At 41.6% G+C, this 21799-nt stretch overlaps 1 protein-coding gene and 1 long non-coding RNA gene across 5 annotated transcripts in view; one reads left to right on the forward strand and one right to left on the reverse strand.

Annotated features, from left to right (window-relative positions):
* The window catches only part of LOC101175150 (plexin-A1), a 186880-nt gene that overhangs the window by 14183 nt on the left and 150898 nt on the right, over positions 1-21799 (forward strand). The window lies entirely within an intron of this gene.
* On the reverse strand, positions 3649-4493 carry LOC144992224 (uncharacterized). Its single transcript, XR_013656105.1, has 3 exons — positions 4407-4493; positions 3869-3981; positions 3649-3787 (listed from the first exon to the last, which is right to left on the reverse strand). It is a non-coding gene; the product is annotated as an uncharacterized LOC144992224 (long non-coding RNA).

A 21799-nucleotide genomic window follows, 5' to 3' on the forward strand; every position in this document is an offset into this window, starting at 1 on the left:
ATAATGCTGTGAGATGATGAAGGATCCCTGCGAGGAAACAGACGTCGATGTAGAATCGCTTCCATTTCAGGAACGCTGCTTTATTTGTGCATCAGTTTGGGTCCAGTCGCAGGAGCCATATGAATGTTGGCCTCAGCGGTGGGCCCACACGAGACATGGAGCCCAACTGTTGGTTGGCTGGAGGCCCGGATCATGAACACGCACACACGGACACACACGCACACAGACTGACAAATGCTGCTCAGCTGGACACGCAGGACTGTTTCTGTCTGCAGAATGTAGAGGTGATACCCGAGGAGTGAATCGTGGTAAAGATGCTTCCCATAGAGAAGCATGGTTCAAGATCACCTCATTGGTCTTTACTCAAGACTGACTCACAAATATTGAAACGCTGATGTGTTAGTTAAAAATCTTTAATTTGATTATTAGATCACGTCACTATATTCCTTGAATATAGTGAAATCATGTTTTCCGTGTTTTTAACGTGTTCTTGAGCCATTTTTTCTCATGATGGAGGACATGTATAAGGACAATTAAGCTTAAAATGGCATTTGTGAGTATTTCTTTATTCAAGTTGTTGTGAATCAGCAGCAGATGAAAAAAACTCCATGGGGGGGGAAAAAGCTTATTTGTGATGTAGAAAATACGCTAGGCGGACCACAAGCTCCCTGTAAGCTAACAGGAGAATGTTTAAACGGAGGGCTCTCAGCAATGGGGGAGAGGAAGGGGGGCGGGGTTGCTCCAGGCTATTGCTCCCACAAATTTCCATTGAACTCCTGACGCTCTTCAGAAATGTTCTTGTAGAAAATTACAAAGGTTTTTTGGCTAAAAACGTCATAATTATAATTAAGGAGCGGTGCTCTAAAGGAGAGCTACATTCATTACCTGCTTTCAGGAACCTGCGAGCTCTTGGTGGTATTTTTAACGTGCCGCTGCCAGATGAACGTGTAAATTTGAACGACTCTGAAACAGTTTAATTAACAAGCCTGGATGCAGTTGCATAGACCTGAGCCGCTCGGTGTAATTAACATGTGATGCAGCCTCAGGCTGCGTGCTCCAACATTGGTGCAATCTTTGCACACCAACACCCTCCCGGAAATGTGACGCTGAGCTGCCACCTTCTCTGCTCTTTGTGAGAGCTCTTTAAACTCGCTGTTGTGACCACAGTAGGACTTTTTTTTATAGTATTTATGGAAATGAGGTCAAATTTGCAAAAGAGAAGAAGAGTAAGCAGCGTCCACATGTCAGGGCTTGTAGTGTTCGGCCGTTTTCACCGCCTCGTCCATTGTTGTGTCAAGATAAACATCCAGGTATACACACACACACACACACACAGCAAGTGATGGGCTCCTGTTTGGACAGTAAACACCAAGCACAGAGTGAGTAAAGTGTGTGCTCTGTTTACTGAAAAGTGTGAATCTTGGAAAGGAAAGGCAAAGACTCGAACTGCAGGATGGTGAGCAAATACTACGGTGGCCCTGAAGTGCAAACCATTCAACAAATCACTCGATACAAAAACATTTTTAAGATCACAGCAACTATTTAAAAAGCAGTATTACATTTTAGAAAAACAAAACAAAATTTCAGAAACCAAAACATAAAAAAGAAAAAAGAAAAAAAAAGAAAAAAACATTTCAGAAAACAAAATTCATTTCCAGAAAAAAAAAGAAATATTAAAAAATGAAAACATTTCAGAAAACAAAATTAATTTCCCGAAAAAAAAAGAAATATTAAAAAATGAAAACATTTCAGAAAAAAATGAAATATTAAAAAATGAAAAACATTTCAGAAAAAAAATGAAATATTAAAAAATGAAAAACATTTCAGAAAAAATGAAATATTAAAAAATGAAAAACATTTCAGAAAAAAAATGAAATATTAAAAAATGAAAAACATTTCAGAACACAGAATGAATTTCCAGAAAACAAAACGAAATCTTCAAAAATGAAAAACATTTCCAAACCGGAAGAAGCAGGTACTATGGGACAACGCTGATTGGATGATGATTGTCAATCATTTGAACTACAAATCGTCCAAACAACAATATACCATAATAATCCACGTATTTCCCATTTATATATTAAATCAAAAATGCAGCAAACAGATAATGAAGGCTTAAATTATTTTTTGAATATTTCGTATGAAGCAGAACGGTCACCCGGAAGTAGTTTGTGTGGCTGACGTCCGTTCCGCAGGTAAACAATGAAAGGAAAGGACGATAAAACGTTAACTTAAACTTTAATCTTTGAATATTTAGCGGATGTGATGACAGAACGCACGCAGAAATGTCAACACCAACCAGGTTTACAAATGTTTCGAAATTTCTGTGGGAGGATTCTGTCTGAAGCAGCAGTTGCGAAGAAACGGGTGTTAAAGACGGCGCACATCAGGAAATGCAGTCCCGCCATCCACAGATAAGGTATGGAGGCACATTTGTTTGATCTAATAAATGTAGCGTTAAACGTGATTTCTAGGTGGGTGTTTACAGACAGATCCAAGATCCTTCAGTCATACGTTAATGACAGGTTACCTCATCAGCTGGAGAGGGGGTCACGTGGGCAGGATTCTCAGACAGGTGTACCAGCCGCATAAATAAGCAAAGCTGTCAGGTAAACTGCAGCAGTTTGTGTCTCAGAATAACATTTATGAATGCTTCTTATTCACACTATTAAGATCTGTGACTTTAGAGTGTGTCAGTGCACAGAAACATGACAGTAAATGACTGGATGTGCACATCATCAGACATGTACAGGTGTGTAACTAAAGGTGGCAAAGTCTGTATGGTAAAAAAAAACTTTAAAAAAAACCATTTTAGTCTTTCAGGCAGAGGAGGAATACCAAATTGTTTTAGAATGTATTTTTATAAGACTGAAATAATGTATTTTATTCTGAGTTTGGTGTTTTGACCCCTCCCTAATGAATTTCTGGTTTAACCCATTTTCTCCTCATTTTGATGAACTCAACTTTTTCCTGAATGAAAGATGAACGGCAGCTGATGTTTTTCTGTCAGGGATTTTTAATTTATTAATTTATTTCTGTCAGGGATTTCAATGGAGCTGGAGTCCAGTGCAGAGGAAGCTGCAAGCATGCACGAGCAGGAAGTGGCGTCCCCTTACCTGTGCATACCTCTGGATGTGATGCTGAGCAGCAATGTGGACAAAACTTTCCTGACATGACTCTTTTTGATATAGTTGTTAAGCACAAACAGACTTTCCCAGATGCATTTTTTCCTCTAATAAATGTGACTGACAGGTACGCTGAGTAAATGCTGATTGTAAACGTAACATTTGATTGACTGCATGAAGAAGCCCATAAAGGAAAATCCACAACCGTTTCTTTGTTTCTGTTACTGAATAACGTATTCATGTTAAGTTTTCAATAAATATACTGCATTGCTATGAAACAAATTTGTTTATTTTTATATCCATTATTACAATCCTCACGTCAGCATTCAGTTTTTTCATTGACAAAGAAACATTTATAAACAACAGCTTTGAAAATCAAACATCATCTTTGTTAATAAAGCTTTAAAACCTAAAATGGTAAACATGGAAAAACTCCTAAATGAAGCAAGTCTAATATGAACATTTTAAACTGGAGTTTTGCTTAAAGGAACATTAAGTTGTTTGGAGTTGTACAAGTGTTTGATGCGATTCCTCATAGATGTGATTTCCAGATCATCAGCCCGACGCTAAAGCCAGGAATTGTGCTTCGTTTTTCACTCCCCACTGCATCATTTACAACTAATCAGGCTTATGCAGCAGGTTAAAGACGTTTTTTAAAGGACCTGCAATTTTAAAAAAAAAATTAGATATTAAGGTTAAATAATATTTATTGATTACATTGCACATAAATCATGGTGACTTGCCTGTACACTGCACAATGATATGAATGACTTTAGTCTTTTTGTATTCCCATGTAGAGCTCATCTGTTCTTCTGCAGCACAAACCTTTCTGGAACTTCGCTTTGAGAAACTTCACCTGCAGAAATATCACATGTTAATTCAATTAAGTATTTTATAAACTTTTAAATTTTATTTTTAAGTGTCAGTATATGTACATGCATGGTTCAAAAATATACAATGCACTTTAATATTATTTCCCATAAGAACTTGTTTACTGATTTCAGTCTTAAAGTCGATTTTTAGCAACACTGATGCCATATAATTACTGTAATTACTGTATAAATCACAGAATCAGGCTGGCTCGGAGCTTTTTCTCTCATGTTGTCACCGAAAACGGGAACGGCTATCATGTGAAAACGGTTCGTCTCATCGGGTTCCTTTTGCGCATGCGCAAGATAAAAAGAAATTATCTTTTCAAAGCAGCACTTTAATTAACATCCTAAAATTAACATCCTTAGAGACATGACTGACAAAAGAAAAGATCACAGACTTGATTCTTACCTGAAGATGATTGACAGCGTGAACCTCGCAGCCGTAGAAATTAGCGCACAGCGTTCAAAGTAAAAGTGCTCACAAACTACTTCCGGGTGATCGTGTGTCAGGGGCGAAATATTAAAAAAACAATTTAAAAGTTCATTAACAGTTTGCTGCAATTTTTATTTGATATATAAATGGGAAATACGTGGATTATTATAGTACATTGTTGTTTGGACGATAAAATCCGGCATCGCTTCATTTAAAATACTTTTCAGTTCAACTGATTGACAAAAATCATCATCCAATCAGCGTTGTCCCATAGTACCTGCCTCTTCCGGTTTGGAAATGTTTTTCATTTTTGAAGATTTCATTTTGTTTTCTGGAAATTCATTCTGTGTTCTGAAATGTTTTTCATTTTTTAATATTTCATTTTTTTTCTGAAATGTTTTTCATTTTTTAATATTTCATTTTTTTTTCTGTAAATTAATTTTGTTTTCTGAAATGTTTTCATTTTTTAATATTTCTTTTTTTTCCTGGAAATTAATTTTGTTTTCTGAATTTTTTTTTCTTTTTTTAATTTTTTTTTTTAAGTTTTGGTTTCTGAAATTTTTTTTTGTTTTCTAAATGTAATACTGCTTTTTAACTTTTTTTTTTTTTTTTTTAATTGTTGTTGTGATCTTAAAAATGTTTTTGTATCGAGTGATTTGTTGAATGCTTTGCACTTCAGGGCCACCGTAAAATACAGCCTCCAACCTTTATGTCTTTTTATGCTTAGTCACAAATTCTTTTAAGGATTTGCATGATTGACAAAGTACAGAGTAGAAAGGAACATTTGTTTAGGCACCAGAATCTATAGATGTTTGAACAATCTAGGTTGTTCTCTCTTTTCCAAATTATCAGACTGAAAACAACAAGATGGGATCTAAGATTTCCATGTTATAAAAAATGATTAGACATAAACCAGAATGACTGTTGGTTTATGCAGCCAGCAATAAAAAGTCCAGTGCTCTTCAAGTTGTGGTTGGAAGGAAATTTTCTTTAGGAATCAGTCCAGAGTAGGTCTGTAACGATTCATTGGAACAATTCGATTCATAGGTTCATTTTGACGATTCGATTCATTGACCTTCAATGGATGCAAAAATGGAACCAGTGTGACACAGAGAGAAATGCCTGGTCCTGAACAGTGCAGGTGAAGTTTTCCAGGATTCTTTGTATTTCTTGCAAGATAATCAGTTAAAATAAGTATGTGTACAAAAAAACAACACCCCTAGTTCTGAGTAAACGTTCGGTTCAACTTATTTGTGGTTTCAAAGAGGCACGCGTGACAAAAGCTCTTCAGATTCAACGGAGGCCTTTACTTGAGTTGTTTTAGGCCTTTTCACGTGGAACAGCGTGACTGACACAAGCACAAGAGTTTGACTTTGAGCTCAGCAGTTATAGTGGAGATGCAACAACAATGGGATTAGCTGGTGCTCTGACAGACCAAGGCCCTGGCCAAGCCTCTCGCTTTGTCACACGTCTTCCTCATGCGTGTTTGTGTGGTTAGCTGTTGTGAAACTTCAGTGTGGTTTCCTATAGACACTGTAGCTGATGCAAAGATATATAAAGCTATGCTTTGTACTTTTAAAAGATGTGAGATCAGTGAGACAAACTCAGTGTTTCAGCAGTTTGCCCTTCATGTGTTGAACATCCTCATAGAGTTCAGGTCAAAACTCCTCAAGTTGTCTGACGAGTTTGATTCGCTTGAAGTGGTGGAACAAGACGATCCAGTTTGGTGACTTAACAGGAGTGAACCATCAAAGAACTGATCATTCACGATCACCTCTGCCTTACAGGCCCGTCTGCTGTCGATAAAGTTTGTTTTGAAGCGCAAAGACTGTGGAGGAGATGAGGGGGTGACGGGGGGCCGGGTAAACGACAAGGTGGGTGGCGAAGGAGCGAAAAGTGGAAGTAAAACTGAAAGAAACACACAGACTTAGTAACAGAGCCGGAGAAGAAGCAAATTACTCTTCCGTCTGCACCTCCCAGCAATGCCTGTAGGATTACAGCCAGACTGTGTTGAGTCTTAGTCAGCAAGAGTGGAAGTGGGGCTTTACCCTACAGCCCCGGGGCCGGTAGTACGCAAACACACAGCTCCAGACCTGTCGCCCTATTCTTCTCAGCCCCGCAGCTCCAGCTCCCACCAACACTGCTCAGCCCTGCATCCATGCTTAATTAGTAGCTGCCGCTGCTGCCATGCCTGCCCCGGCGCCACTGTGGTAAAGCCCCAGCCCCGCGTCTGTGTGTGCGTTTGTGTGCACAGCGGGTTTGGGGGTTTGTTTGCAGTGCACATCAGCTGTGGCGTCGCCTCCGTTTCTCCTGCAGAGCAAACAGATCTTTTTTGATTTACAGGTGGAGCAGGGAAACTGGGTAAAGGGGCCAGTCGAGTGTGAACATACCCTCCACCGCATGCCGGATTTCTGTAAACTCATATCTATCTGGAGGCAGTGCTCAGCGCTTTAAGGCTGGCAAGAAAGGAAAGGTTTTTTTTTTCATTGTGTGTCTTAGGAAAATACATGGTTCTCAAGCCTCCAGAAAACTGAAGGAATTTAAATATCCTTCCTCCTTTGGGATTTGACCGGAATTTAAGTCTTGTTCAAAACATCTCTGTTCATGTTTTGAACCATCACGATTGCCAAAACTGCCAAAAGGGAATTTAATTTGGTGTATTTCCAGACAAGTATTTGAGAAATTATATTTTTTAGCACTTCAGTTTTCAAATTTTTTTGCCTACACTCTTGAGGTCCAGTCTGTGGACCAGACACACGTCTCTCCACAGACGAAGTCCAGAACAAATGCGTTGCTGAAATGCCTTTTCCTGCCAGGCAGCACAGCCGCCGGGCGGCTAATCAACACCGCCATGGAAAAAAGAAAAAAGAAAAAGAGAGGAGGAGGTCTAGCTTAGCTCAGCGCAGGAAACACCCACAGCTGGAGAACAGACAGTGGATGAAGTTTAACTCAGACCACATGCACGCTTGCCACGCATGGGTTCTAGGTATGTGCCTGAAGAGACGGGCCTCAGCCCAGCAGCGGCGCGACCCAAATAAGCTCGGATGCACCCTCTTCCGCTCGTAGGCTGGCTTTCGGGTCCCTCCACATGTGGCACCTCCAGCATCATCTGCCATCGCCATCTCTTCATGTGCCGCTAGGGTACTCCACGCTCTGACTGATGACTTACAAATCCACGGCGAAGCAGGAGATTTGGTTGTGTGCTCAGCTGGGAGCTCGCAGAACAAATGCTTACAGCAAGGAGCCGCAGTTGGAACTTTCTAGGAACGGCCTTATGCGTCGTGACATCTGCTGGAAGCAGTTCCAGCGGCGGCCAAAGCAGCCACGGCCACTCTGCATAATCTGTTCATCTTTTATCTCAAGTCTCCCTTCGTTTCCGTCCTTCTCCTCTTTCAGGGAATCAGCTTAAAAATAAAGGCATCTCGTTGCTGAATTTAAAGCCCCACTTTATCCCCTCTTAAGTGGCAGATGTCAAAATCAAGACCGATGGTCTCCGTCTTAAAATCTCCATATCGGCTTTACAGAACCAACAAATTATTTGCCAGTTCATTTAGCCCAGATCCTGGTTTTTGTTCATTCTTTCTGGCTTCACAGAAAAGAAAAGCCTCCAAATATTCCCACTGCTTTTGGGCTTTCCATGGGATGGCTGCACGGTCAGAGAACCCTTTCTATGTCACTTTACTCTAAGGTGGATGAGGAAGTTGTTTGCTCAGGAGGTGTGATGCTCATTTGCATTTGAGATGTTAATGACGCCTTTTGGGTGAAACAACTTTAGTGTTGCTGTGCTTTTGTTTGTGTCCATTATTCATGTTACCCTGTACTTTATTGAAACACGATCAGGAGTCATGCTTGTTCTCCTGAAAGGTCAGAACTTAGTTTTTCGACGCCTGTAAACAAATATATTTGAATATTGTAAGTTTTTCTATTGTCTCCTCCCTGAAAATGTCTTTTCTCAATGTAGCTATAAAAAACTATAGTTTGTACGTTTTTAAAACTGAATGCAAATGAAGCACGCGTTAGACATTTAAAATCTTTCTCGAAAAAAAAAGATATTTGGTTTTTGTTTGTATTGAGTAGGTAAAAAGCACACAAGGTTAAAAGTTTTGGTTAAAAAAATCCATTTTCAATCATTGTTACCTTAGAAATTGAATATGAACAAAATTTCTTTTTAAGGAATCTCTTTAACCTTTTTTTTGGTCGCAGTTCGCTCCAGAGTGTGAGCCGGGGGCAGAGGAAAAACTAGAGAAAGTGATTTCTCTGAAAAAATAAAAAAAGAGTATTATTAAGAACATGTTAAAAGAGAATGCTTATTCTGACAACCCAAATACTGTTTATTTCTCTATAGTAGTCTGTGGGACTTTGGCATTTTGGGACCAGCAGGTACTTCCTGTTTGGAACACCAGAGGGGAGGGGCCACTCAGTCCAGTTCTCTTATGCAGTCAATGGTTTCGCCTCATTGAAGCAGTTCTTGCTGCCACCTTTTGAAGCCCTATGATGGAGCTGGGCTACATATTCAAACAATGTGGAGTAATAACAGTCAGATAACACCTCCGACACTGTCAACCTGCTGCGAATGCGGCGCTGAGTGGCTGAAATAAGAGGAGGTTTGGGAGAAGTGAGTGGCAGTAAGTCCCAGAGGAGCGATGAAACATAGCACGTCATTTGCATGGCCTCCACGTTGGTTTGATATATTTCAGAGCAACTGTGAGGTGTCTGGCTGAGAATACAGCTGTAATTCAGCAGGCCGGGCTGGCATGTCAATAGAGGGTGGACTTAATCAGACTGTGAATACGCTGCCAGAAGAAGAGAGACTACCTCTGTTTGAGATCTTCTGATGAAGTTCACCTCTGCTTAGTTTGTAGAAAAAAGTTGAACAAAATCTCCAGCATTTAAGAAAAAAGTCTGTTTTTCTGAGTATTGTTTTCATAGGAGTCTGAAGTTTCGTGTTATCCGGAGCGAAGGCGCTGATGGATATTTTTCTGTCCTGTCCTCTCCCCCCTCTGTGCCTCTTTGTCTCTGGCATTCCTCTCACTCATCACTCTTCCTCTCATCTTCCCGCGCTCGCACCGCTCTTCTTATCGCTCTTCTTATCGTTTTTTTCTCTCTCCGTGCTCACATTTCTGTCTTTCCACCGTGTTTTTCCATCTCATCACATTTCTCATCCTTCCTCCCCAGAGCTCAGCCTCATCCCGCATTCAGAGGCTGGACGGACACTTCTTGACTTTAGCTTCTCCACTGGCTTTGTGTGGCTTGGTCTCCTCAGAGGTGACAATAACTAAAGTAAACTCTGAGAAACACAAAGAAGGCCACAGAATGGTAACACGCTCAGTTTACACAGTCCAGCCTTTTATTAATTGTCCTCTCTGGCTCTTCTAAAGGCACTTGCTGTAATGCGATCTGATAAAGAGCCAGCAAGGTTTCTGTGCTGAACCTTCCCTCCCTGTGTCTGCCCGGTGACTGACGCACAATGGCTAATGTCCTCGCCCTTCTGGACTGACCAGCAGACCCAGCCCTTCCTTCGGGGCTGGCTTCAAGAGCAGAAAGACGGCTGTTCACATCCCGACTGATAAATGGTCTGATCCCTAACGGGGCTACTTGAAGTCAAACTTTTATAAGTAATGGAAAAAGCTGAACATCAGAAATGACGTTTTTGTCCAAAGTACCTCGCTCTGGGTTTGGTCCGGTAAACACTCGGCTGCTGAAGTGCTGTGGTGTGCCGCTGAAGTGGCGTTGGCTGTTTCGTGTGATGCTCTCAGATCAACTTGAACACAAAATTCTTTTTGGGTAAACATGTGCAGACAGATTGCAGTCGTCTTTATATCTCTTCATGCCCTTTTGTTGCAATCTGCTGATTATCGAGGAGGAATGAGCTTCTTTCATCTGCACTCTACCATCACTCCTCTTTTCACTTCAGGTTTCCCAATCAGTCTTCTCTCGTTAAAAAACGTCTTTCGTTTTCCATTTGGGATTTTTTGGAATTCAGCTGAATGTTTCTTCACCTGCGGTAGTTTCTGTGCCGAGGACGGTTTTTCGTTTCACCTGCACATTCAGGTGCACACCTCCAGCTCTCCTGGTTTTTCTGCCTCATGGGTTGGGAAACGGTGGAGCCTGCAGTTCAGGTTTTCTGTTTCTGATTGAGAAAACGGAAAATCACCAGAGTTCACAGGGCGATGCTCCAACACACACACACACACACACACACACACACACGGTCTGCTGGTCCCTCCTGAGCCTGATTCTTGCCAGCATAGATGTGCTTCCTGTGTTTCCGCCCCAGATCGTAGCAACAGGAGATAATTGGTGTTGGCCTCACATGATTCAATGTACTCATGTCGAGCAAAATGAACATCCCTGCACCACTGAGTTCCTGGACATGATGCTGTGTTTGAGCAGTCTTCCTGCTGATGCAGAGCTTCCTGTGAAATGAACATATCTGGCTTGTCAAAAGGAGAAGGTGATGTTCTGGATTTGCTTTGTTTCAAATGTATAAGACCTGTTTTTTTGGTCAAGAATGAATGAGCTTAGGGAGCTATATCTAGAAATTTTCTCACAGCTTCCTGTTAAACAGGGACCCTCCCACCCCTCCAATCTAGGACATCTGCATTTACCCAGCTGTCTTTTGACCCATTGGTTGACATAAATCTGCTAAACACCATGTGACATAAGCCACACGCCCGCCTTAAAGCATTTAGAGATGGAATAAAGCTGCGCAGTCATAACCAATGATACGGTTACTGATGCTACTCAACAGCATACATCCGGAGACAGTATGGCCCTAATGGACATAGATGGATAAAGATGCTTCCTGAGTCGATTGTGGACCAGCCCAGATGCACGTTGGGAGCTGGTGTGTGTGTGTGCTAGTGTGTGCTCCTGGACTGTCATTGCAACATGGAAAGGAAAATATGCATCAACAAAAGTGGGCTGGGTCATTTAAAGATTGGGGCTCGGGGCATACCAACCAACGCCAATGTTGTCCACCAAGACGTCGTTTTTTTCTTGATGTTTTCACACACATAAGACTTGAGGATTTAGTTGGCATGAACTGTGGAATTAGTGTTTTACTGAACAGAACTTTGCTATTTTTCTTTTAAGTTATGAATCATCCACATGCCATTGATAAGCCCAGTTAAGCAGTTCAGATTGTTCTTAGGAGTCATCAACCATTACGACTCCATTAATGAGCAAACTCTTCTGTTCAACCATCATCAATCATTGCTCTCCTGCGAGTTAAAAAACAGAAACCCTGAGTTTCAAGGGTCAATAAAGCTCATAAATGAAAGTTTCGAGGCAGACGGAGTCAGAGGGAGTTGCAGATGAGGACCTGAGAGTCTGGTAATAAGCAGCTTCAGGCTGATCAGGCTGCATTCCAGGGCAGTGAGCTCAGAAGGAGAATATAAGCAGCACTCTGGAGGACTGCACAGGCTTTGTTCTGCAAAATGAGCTGTGAACACTTTACTCACAGTTTCAGGACAGCGTCCAACTCGGAGGAACATACCATTACTAACCATTTCTCCTAACCATTACGTACGGCTTTATCCACTGAGTGAACCTCTCCTCAACTGTGGTTTTGGTTAATCAACACCTGTACGACCGGTTTGGACAACTTCAACCACAGCCCTCTCAACGCAAGCAGAGCTTTCACAATGAAGAACTCAATTAAAAGCAAAGAATCATTAGTCATGAAGACGGTTTATGTCATCAGAACGGCCTGTATGGTCAATCTAGATGTCTCTAAAGGTCGATTGTGTTTATTTAACTGTATGTGGAGTATGTTTGCACGGACGGGGCTAAGCAGATTTTAACTGAAAACAGACGTTTTCATGAAAGGTTAAAACATCTCATGATAAAGAACAGTTAAGCTGGATTTACACTGCAGGCCAAAATAACAACACGGCCAGATTTGGCCCATATTTGATTTTTGTGTTTTTTTTAAATATAACATTTAAAGCAGTTCTAGTTCGATCCATATCAGACTTTTCTTAAGGCCGTGTGACACAGCGACATACGTCATTCATAAGTGTTTCATCATTTGACGTGAATTCGGTTTTGAGCTGTTGTTTTTGGTCACTTGAGAATTGCACAGTATTATGCCTATTTTATGTAGTTACATGCAATTAGGACGCATGCTTACGTAATTTTTTGGCTTTCTAACAGACTTTTCACGCATGTACCACCGATGTATCCCTTTAATATATGTATAAGGCACATATCATGTATAGAAGTATGTAATCGACACGCAAATCACAAATGAATTGCAAGTAAACAGTACAAGATTTAATGCACGGTTCATGTTTTACGTTAATTTACATGTTCTTTGCTTAGTTTATTCGTACTTCTTCCATGTGTTTAACGTGGTTGATTTGTGATACATCTGTGTAAATTTCAAATATAGAGACCACATCTTTTCTTACCTGACCAATTTTCATCCGTGCAATAAGCCCAAAATGTACATAGTGGCTGTGACACTGCCTTAATGTAAACAGACAGTTGTATGTGTTTTACCTCGCCCTAGTGCAATAATGGCCTATGTGACGTGACACTTGGACTCGAGACCTGGACCTGATCGTACTTAAATCTCAATTCAGGGAGTTGAGTCATAAAAACTGAGACTTGAGAGGTGAACTTTCAGCATTATGTTTAATGTTTAATTATTTTTGAATAAAAATACAGACATAATCTGCCAAAAGAGCAGATTATTATTATTCCTTTTGTTTTTCATGTTGTGCATAAATGAGACAATAATACTTCCCATTCATGAAGTGATCTCTTTTTTTCTTTTTTATTAATTTGTCCACAATAACCAGGAGTTGTTTTGAAAAGATTGTAAGGTAACAGAAAGTGTTAAAAAAAATGAGGAAACTTCTTCAGTGCACGTCTGCATCTGAATTCAGAAATGTAAGCGTATGTCGCAGTCCACCATGGAAATATCGGGGTCTCGGGTTAACACCCTGTTTCTGGATGCCAGCACCTCATTTAATGGCTCATCTTGGCTGTTGTTTGCGTAAAGCCATGTCAAACACAGCAAGCTTTACCCTCATGCATCAGACAAAAGGCTAAAGCCCTGCTCGCTCCGTCATGAGCTCCTGGTGGAATGCTGAAATGCAGCCGCACCACGGGACTTCGCCATACTCACCAGGCACTCTGTGGCCTTGACCCACATTTTGCCGGCTGCTCCCACCTTTGCGCACACACTCAGACAAACGCGTGTGCACACTAACCGACACAGGATTTGCTGAAGGAAGAAAGAGCCAGTCACACAACACAGTGGAGAGATTAAGAGTAAAGCACTAATCTGGCGATGCCTGCATCTCCATGCTTATGTGTCTGGGTGCTCCTTTTGAAAATTTGGGTTGGGTTTAGCGGATTCCTGGTTGAGCTGCGCTCCATTCTGTCTTAGCAGCTGGAGCGGAGGCCTTTTTTGTTTTGTTGGGTATTTCACCCCAGACTGTGGAAACGTAGGGAGAAATCTGCTTCCGTGTTATTTTTTTTTGTTTGGGTGTCTGCATACAGCGAGTCTAAAAGACGGAGAACATGGCGGGAAAGACTTTTTTTTTTTTTTTTTTTTTTAGCTGAGCGAAGATGGTTATTGAATGGGGATTATTGGGGTAGAAAATAAAGAGTGAGACAAATACAGTCTGTCTGCTGTTCATGGGTTATTTTAGTGACAAGGGCTGTTGCCTGGGAGCCAGCCCAGGGCGCTTGACTCTGTGTTCAGCAGCCAGATTAGACGGTGTTCACAAGCTATTCAGAGCGCCGAGATGGTGGCGTTCGCCATCCAGTACGCCACCCTGCTCAGAGGAGATTCACGACACAGTGATAAACAGACAGCCTTATACAGACAAAAATGCTAACTATGTATGTTTTTGATGAGCTGTTTTGAATCCTCAGAGGTTTGGTTACCACGCATTCCCTCTGCGCTCCTGCTCCGACGTGACCCGGGGTCACAGGTCAGATTCAGAGAGCCAGAACCGGTGTCGGTGTGGTGTGTCCGTGTGCGTGTGTGGCGTTCACAACCCACGGGTGTCTGCTGATCTGATGTGCCTCTGCATTCTCCTCATAGCAGAAACCCGTCCAGGCATTTCATCTCTTTCAGAACACAGATTACATCTGTGAGGAGCTCCTTCTCAGACGGATCCATCCAGGTCTCTGAATCCAACCAGTCAGAACCGCAGCGGTCAGCTGTTTTTTCACTCCTTTATTAGCCTTTTTTTTCCTTTTGACAAGAAACAGAAACAATTTAGTTGAATTCCAAAGATTTCAGGCTATTTTAATTAATTTGATCCATAAAGTGAATCAATGAGGGATTTTTGCACGACTTGCAGAATAATTTGCAACTTCTGTTAACTGAAAGCGGATCAGACCTGGACTTGTTTAAGAAGAAAATGAATCGATTCAAATTAATGGTCACTTACAAAAAGAAACAAAACCCAAGTATTATCCTTAAAGCCCTTTCTTGTCCTTTTTTAAGACCGTGAGGGGCTGTAAGCTAGCTGGAGAGAGTGTAAGCGGATGGAGAACTGAACGTGGGGCGGCCTTATTTTACGCAAACAACTCAGAGGTGAATTTCTGAGAAACTCCTGCCGCTCTGCAGAATCTATGTCCTTAAGAAAGACACTGTTTCATTAGATTTTGGCTGAAAACGGCTTAACCATAATTAAAAGATTGAATTGCTTTGAAAATAGATCAAAAGATGATCAGAGTAGCTCTTTAAACCAGTATAAATGTGAAAAACAGTTTTTTTTAAAGCCAAGCAAAGCAAAACTATCGATAAAAATGTTTTTGTCTTTCTTTTTTGTACCAAATGAAGCCGTCAGCATGGAAAAGGTCTCAGCTGTTGTGTCTTTGTGATATACGTCGGTTTGAAATAATAATGAGCAGCAACGTAATTAGGCTGAAGTATTATCATTAAGACTAAAAGCTTGGCTTTAAATTAAAGCGAGATGAGAGCAGCTTTCCAGGTTAACAAGAAAACCCAATTATTCAGCGAAAAGGGAGGCGAGGCGGCTTCTTCCTTTGGTTCATTTGTTGTGAACAGATGAAAACTTATTATTAGTCATTTTCATTTGTGTGCCGGGAAACAACATGTGCAACATGAGGACTTGTTGAGCAGCAACACAGCCTCACCTTTCTGTCCCTTTTCAGTTTTATTTTGCATTTAAAAAGGTTAAAAAGCTGCTATTGCTGCCATCTGCAGTCATTTTACCCCTGACACCCATTCAGGCCTCTCTTTGAAATCACATTAGGAGCATGAATTTGTGTTTTCAGCTTCTTTGTTAGCATCTGTGGGGCCAAAACAATGTGTTATCTGACCCAAAAATGAGACTCTAACACAGCAAAAAAGAAGAACTGGATAAGATGGCGCACTTCGTCTGCACTGGGTCTTTAACTGAATTCTTGTATCACACACTCCCTTTAGTGTCACAAACTGTCCTGAAGGCAGTTCCTGCTGTCACTGGACCGCTTGACTTCAAACCAAACCCAGAACAAGTTCCAAAGTTAGGGCTCTGTCTTGTTTTTGTTGGTTATTTATTTTTATTTTTTATTTTTGGCTTTTCCGTGAAATGTGATTATCTGTGTCTAAAGAGGAAGAACGTGGCACAAACCTGAATGTTTTCCAGCCTCCTGTCATTGCAGCATGTAAAGTTTAGCTCTTTAAACTAATTTGCATGACGGAAATGACGAGAGATGGAGATCTGGTTGGATGAGTCCAGCAGCGATGATGGATGAAACCCAGGAAGGAGAGAATTTCCTTTGCTGCTGGACTTCCTCACTCACAAACAGCCGGTTCACTTCCAGCGGGGCGCCGGTTTGCAGCAAGCCACCTTCAGCTGAAAGAGAGCAGGAGTCTGTCCTCCAAAACCTGATTTACCTTGGCACCAGAACAGAAGTCATAGAGGCTTTTCGTGATCTCCGAGGCTTTCCAGTCGGTTTGTTCCTCAAGCCAAGGCAGGAAGGAAACGACACTTGATACCACAATATGTAGCACAATGCTGCTTTATTGCCTTTCCTCTTGAAACATGGTCCAGAATCTGTCATGTCTGCTTGATGGTTCGAACGCGCTGCAGCAGTGTGCCTCTTGGTTTTTCCAGACTAAAGCCGATTTTTCATTGTTCTGCCTAATCTCTAAATGCTCCTTTGACATTTTTCTGACACCAAAATAAATATTAGAATTACTCTGCTTAGCAGTATTGACCTAAAGGGCCATTCTAAAAATCACTTTATCATATTCTGCCGCCATCCAACCGAATAAGGGGGGGCTTTCATAAACAAATGTCCTCGTATGTTGACAGATGGGCTTGGATAGTTTTGATAATATTCCAGTGATCCTCTGTGGAGTAGAGATTGATTTGGTTACAGTGAGAATTGAATTTCAGCGTTCTGGGAGAGCCTTGGAAGCATGCGTGCTTCACAGTTGTAGCGTCCCCTCCACCACCACCACCACCACCACCACCACCACCACCACCTCCACCCCTTTCGGCTTTCGAGTGTCTTATCTGGAAATATGTCTGGCTGGTGGGATAACCAGACTGCAAATGATGATCCTGCACCTTGCTTGCTTTCAGTGTGTCGAGCGGAGAATATTCTGGTCTGGAAGGCGGCAAAAAAAAATCCTAAATATAAAGTAGGCAACACCCTGATCCCACATAAACGGGCGTCTGACCTTTTTGTATTTTTAGATTATTCTTTCGTGTGCCGTCTGTCCGAGGATTTCTACCCATTTCCCTGTCAATCCGTCCTTCAATGTGTCAGCGGGTGGTAATCCATTCTTCTCATGTGCACATAGTGACAGATTAAGCAGACCCGGGAAGAGGATTAGGATTTCTGGATTTGGTTCTTATTTCAAACTTGACGTCCCAAAACATTGACCCCTCAGTGCTGCCACCTCTGCTCTGGCTTCTCTGCCTCCTCTTGGTTCTGTTCATTTGCTCTTCCAGGCCCCCCGTCCAGCCGTTTCCTGTTCCCCCCCTTTGGGTGGAAATTCAGTCAAAACAGAAAATAAAACTTTAACGGTTTACAGATTAGGTGCCAGTTGAATAATACACGACGTATTAACTATCAGAAGAACATTTTAATTATCGCGAGTCTTTGTTGTTTTATTGCCGGTCTTAGGCCTACAGTGGCCATGAAATATTGATGCTGCATGATTGTTCTGTGTTCTTATGATGTACTTGTGTTGATTAAAGTCAAACATGACTCGATGCTTGTTTTGTTTGTTCTGATGTAGACCTGCAGACCTCACATGACCTTCCATGTTCAATCAAAAAACCAGACTCTTCAAAGTCTAGCTTCCCCCCTTCCCCTCGCCGTTGCTAATAAGTCTGAGCAGGGAGCTTGTGGCCCACCCAGAGTATGTTTTCGTCTGCTTCCGATTAACAGTGATTTAAACAAAGAAATACTCAGAAAGGCAATTTTGAGCTTAATATTTTTATGTATGTCCTCCACCATCATAAAAATGCCATAAGAATATTCAAAAATCACTAAAAACCTGATATTTATCTGAGTGTGTCTCTAAAATGATACGTTTACACCCTATGAACCTGAATTTTCTGGAAAACCTCCTCTTTTCTTTGTTTTATTTTATTCCAGAGGAAGTTGACAAATGTTGCCGATCATTTGCTGTGTTGCGCATTTCTCGTGCTGGAAATACTTTCTTTAAAAGCAGTTTGTTAGCCTGTTGCTCTCAGTCATCTCCACACCGCCGTTGCTCCACCATCTCATTTTAATTTGCATCCTTTCCCTCCATTTCTCCCTAAATTCATGTTGCAGACTTTTATTTCCGCAGCTCCTCTCCTTTTCCTTTCATCCCAAATGTGGCCGACATGTTGTGAAGCATCTCTGCCCACGCTGTAGCCTCTTTCTCGTCTCTTTTCGTTGATCATTCCTCTCTCGACTCCTTCTCCTCCTCTTTCTTCTCTCTGTCGTTGAGTGCTGTAATTGATATGCCAGCAGCAATAAATCAGCAAAGCTTTACGCCGAGATGCGACCATTATCTGAGTGGACAGGTTTAGCCTCTTTGGAGAAGGGAGTTATCCAGCTCAATTCCAGCAGCAGCTCAGCACCTGACCGGCCTCTGGAGTTTCCAAAGCTCCTCCTCTTTCTGAGACCTTCTTCTTTTCCCCATAATGGGTTATTCCAACTCTCGGTGTCTATAGGGATGCTGCGCAGTCCTTTGAATTGATGGGGTGTGCCGTTATCAAATCCAATCAACTTGCACCCTTACAGCCAGCTGTCTCTAATGCTTTCTCCTTAAGTGATAAAGGCCTCAGCTTTCCTGCTTCGTTGATTGCTCATTCCCGAGGCTGCAGAGACCAAAATGATTGACATGTTTCCCCTTGATAGTGGCCGCAACTTTCCTCCCCAACATTTCACTTCTGCTGTGAATGAAATTGAAAAAGAAGTGGGTGATGTGGAGTAAACGTGAAGTCAAAAATGAGAGAAAACGCACAAAAGAGGCGAAAAACCTATTGTCAATATTTGGGTGTGTCTGGCAGGAGGAGTATAAAGGGTTTGGGGGCTGGGTGGGGGCATTAGTGAAGGTTTTATCAGTGCGATTCTTTCGGCCCATCCATTCTTATCCCCTCTGAAGGCCTGTTTCATTATGCCTTATTGCCTGCTAAATAGCAAGCCATCACAAACTCGAGATGCAATTTGTCCTGCAATTCACAGTCTTACACTGAGGGTTTCTGGCCTAAATGAGGAGAAACCACAACCAAGATGATGATGTATTTTTATTAAGGTTATTTCAGCTGTACCTTTTTGTTTCTTTGTTCAACAACAACTCATCAACTGGCAACATGTGTACATGATCAGTCTGTACCAATCAGAAATTAGCCTGCCAGTCAGTTTACTGTGGCGGCCAATATCTTCATCAAGCAAAAGTTAAAGGTTAGATGGGCACAAAGGATCTTTTAAGATTAAGATCAACTTTATTATTCCTGTATGGAAATTCAGTTGTAGTAGTATGGAATTACAAATCTGCCATAAACTGAAAGGGCCGTTCAGTTGTAAAATACGGGGTCGCTTGGTTAGAATTGCGCCATCACAGTTTTAAGGTTCACTCACTCAGTTTCTAAATACGCCCGCTTAGTTGTCTTTACGCCCTTTCAATTTTTGGCATTTATGTAATTCGATATAGTAGCAGCAGCATAAAAAAAATACGAAATATACCGGAAAGAAATACTCTAATAAACATGTACACACATGGCAGCCAGATGAGTTGTAGAGGCTGATGGCAGGTATGACTTCCTGTTCTATTCTTTAGCACAGCTTATGAAAACCTCAATGTTCAGAGCTACAGAGCTCGATTGGAGAAAAGGCACCAATTAAAACACCCAAATCTCCCTCTGTTCTTTAAGTTCCATCCGATCATCTTTGGATCTATCTTCAAAGTGTTCCCAGCGGTCTTCCAATGAAGATGATGCTGTTTTTAGCCAAAATCAGAAAAATGGTGTTGTTTTCTAGGACATAGTTTCTGCAGAGCGGCGGGTGTTCTATAGACATTGTGCGGGACCAATGTTGCTGAGCAACCTCCCCCTTGTTGCTGAGAGCTCGCTTTTGCACGCTTTGCCACGAGCCTACAGCCCCTCACATTCCCAACCTAACATTATTGGTGCAACAAAAACGGTGAGCAACAGTTTTGATCCAGATTCCAGCTTAGACGAGGAAAATGAAGACGTTCATGGATTTTTATTTGTCTACAAGCGGATGCTTGAATTTACAATGATATAAGTTAATCAGGGATGCAATTTTAAGCTTGAATTTCTATATGTTCTCCATCAGAAAAGCATGTCAAAAACACCATTTTCATCAAAGTGTCTCTTCGTAGATGCTCAGTCTTTTAGTCGTTTCTTTGAAAATATTAAACCGGTCTTCTTCTTTCTTCTAAATGGCTTTCTAGAAGAAAATAGGAAGAGCAAAAGTAAATGCAGAAGAGAAAAAAACGTTCTTTCTCATCATATTATTTATCATCTCTGTTTCTGTTTCCATTATTCATGCTTCTAACGTTCCACCCCTCTCTCCTTTTTCTACACCTTTCTGTTTTGTCCCTCCTCTGAGTGCAAATGGCCTGAAGACGCCTCTTCAGCAGACACTTTCATAGTCAGTGAGAGATTGAAATGTACAGTCCTGGAGAGGGCTCGGTCTTGTTTAGCATAACCCCCCTATACAGCAAAAGTAATGTCCTGGTATTCCAAAGGCATGATTGGCCTGTCAGGTTAGCGGCGTGCGGCTCGGAAACCCTTCCTCTCATTGTCTTTGTGCTGATGATAAAACTTCGCCTGAATCACCTTCCTGTCTTTTTCCTTTCCCTGTAAACATTTCTTCCTTGTGATCTATTGTACGTCTGTCCATTAAAACATCACGTTTCTAATTGAGTTGTAAAATGCTTTATGCGGTTTTGTCAACAGCTTATAAATAATTGAGGCCAAAGTCATTTTCCGTCATTTTCCTGCTGTGTTTCTGTCAGATGTTGGCTATATATGGGGGGGGAACCACTACGAGGGAGTAAAAAAGGCTCACACCACGAAAAAACTGAAACTTCTGATGTATGACTGCATTAATAAAAGAAAACGGAACCGAGTTTGGTTTAAGGGAATGTTCTGAAATCCTCTCGTCTATTTGCTTCAACATATTCAGTCAACATCCAGGTGATGATGCATTGGGGGTAGAAGTATTTTGGGGTATGGTGCAGTTCTAGTACGTTCTTTTTTCATGACGTCTTAGGTGGCCGTTCAATCCTCAGGGGAACTGCTAGGCACACCCCCCTTAGGATGCAGTCGCTTCTCTCTCTACAACCATCCACGGACCAAAAACCCAATGTGGCGGGTGAGCCCGTCACATGGGTGGATGTGACGGGGGCTTTGGATCTCTCTGACGCTTGCCGGTCTTTTTTAACTGCATGGAGTAATTGCAGTAAGGGGTTAGCTCATGAGGACATTGAGCATTGTTAATGTTCACAGTGACATAAAAGCCTTCAAGCAAACCTGCGTATAAATTGATCTCTGCCATTGCCACAGTGGCCCCTGGCAGCTTTTGCAGAGCATACCTCCACGGAAACCATTGCTGCAAATGATGAAATATGAAGTAAATCAATGCTGTGAGTCCATAACTCATTCCTAGGCTGGAATGATGTTTACAGAGCCTTTTAACAACTGGCAGTGCCTCCCCGACGTGGTTGCCCATAAGTCAGTGCTGACAGATATTTGCCTTACAGATTTGGTTTTGTAGTGTTTTTATATTTTACTCAGGCAAATGTCAGCTCGGAACTTTTGCTTTTGACTGAGCAGTTTTTAGACCTTAGGCCTCTCTGCTGCTTGATGCATAATCCGAGTGCTTTTTTGGTGCTAACATGCATTTTTTCCCCCCTT

The sequence above is a fragment of the Oryzias latipes genome, chromosome 5, assembly GCF_053564925.1.
Source record: "Oryzias latipes strain Hd-rR chromosome 5, Olatipes_Hd-rR_3.1".
Taxonomy (NCBI): Eukaryota; Metazoa; Chordata; class Actinopteri; order Beloniformes; family Adrianichthyidae; genus Oryzias; species Oryzias latipes.